General features: G+C 42.4%; 1 pseudogene; it reads right to left on the bottom strand.

The window, feature by feature from the left end:
- On the bottom strand, positions 1–916 carry LOC125146500 (olfactory receptor 52E5-like; annotated as a pseudogene).

Here is a 916-nt window from a genome sequence, read left to right as displayed (position 1 = left end):
TCAAACATATTTAGGGTTAAGAATTCTTAAGACTTGCTCCTGAATCTGCTTTTTCCCGACCCCATAGATAACAGGGTTGAGTGCAGGTGGTACAACCATATGTAGATTGGCAAGAAATATATGAATATATCCAGGGATGCTATGACCAAAGTGGTGGGTCAGAAAGGGAAAAATGCTGGATGTAGAAGATGAGCATGACACAGATGTGGGAGCCACAGGTGTTGAGAGCTTTGAATCGGGCATTCCACGATGGTAAACAAAAGACTGTATAGAGTATTTTCATGTACAAAAAACCAATTACAATTAGGTCAATGAATCCCACAGAAAAAGCAACCATACCAAGTAAATTATTGGTCCTGATACTGGTACAGGAAAGACGGTCAATGCCCATGTGCTCACAGTAAGTGTGGGGGATGATATGGGCACCACAGAATGACAACAACAAGATGAGGAATACAAAAGGAATAACAAAGATTAAAGATCTCACGATCATGACTATACCTAGAATGGTCACCACCTTGTTTTTCAGAGGCGATTGCAGGTGGCAACATAGCAATCTATGGCCATGACTGTCAGTATCCCAGACTTGAGGCCAGTGCACAGATGAATCATAAACATCTGTGCAAGGCAGGCACCAAAAAGAATTTCCCTGAAATTGAACCAAAAGATGCCCAGCATCTTGGGAATAGTGGCAGAGGACAGGCTTAGGTCAGTGAAGGCCAACATTGCCAGGAAGTAAAACATGGAGACTAGGCTCAGTCTGAATTATAAAGAGGATTATAACATTCCCCAGGAGTGCAATCAGATATACAATACAAAAGGGGAAACCAATCCAGATGTGAAAAATTTCCAGGCCTGGAATCCCCAGCAGGACAAAGGAAGAAGGATGGGATCGAGTAGTATTATGATAGGCCAT

The sequence above is a fragment of the Prionailurus viverrinus genome, chromosome D1, assembly GCF_022837055.1.
Source record: "Prionailurus viverrinus isolate Anna chromosome D1, UM_Priviv_1.0, whole genome shotgun sequence".
NCBI classification, from domain to species: domain Eukaryota; kingdom Metazoa; phylum Chordata; class Mammalia; order Carnivora; family Felidae; genus Prionailurus; species Prionailurus viverrinus.
Note: the sequence above shows the minus strand (reverse complement) of the source record. Positions and strands in the feature narration are given on the sequence as shown.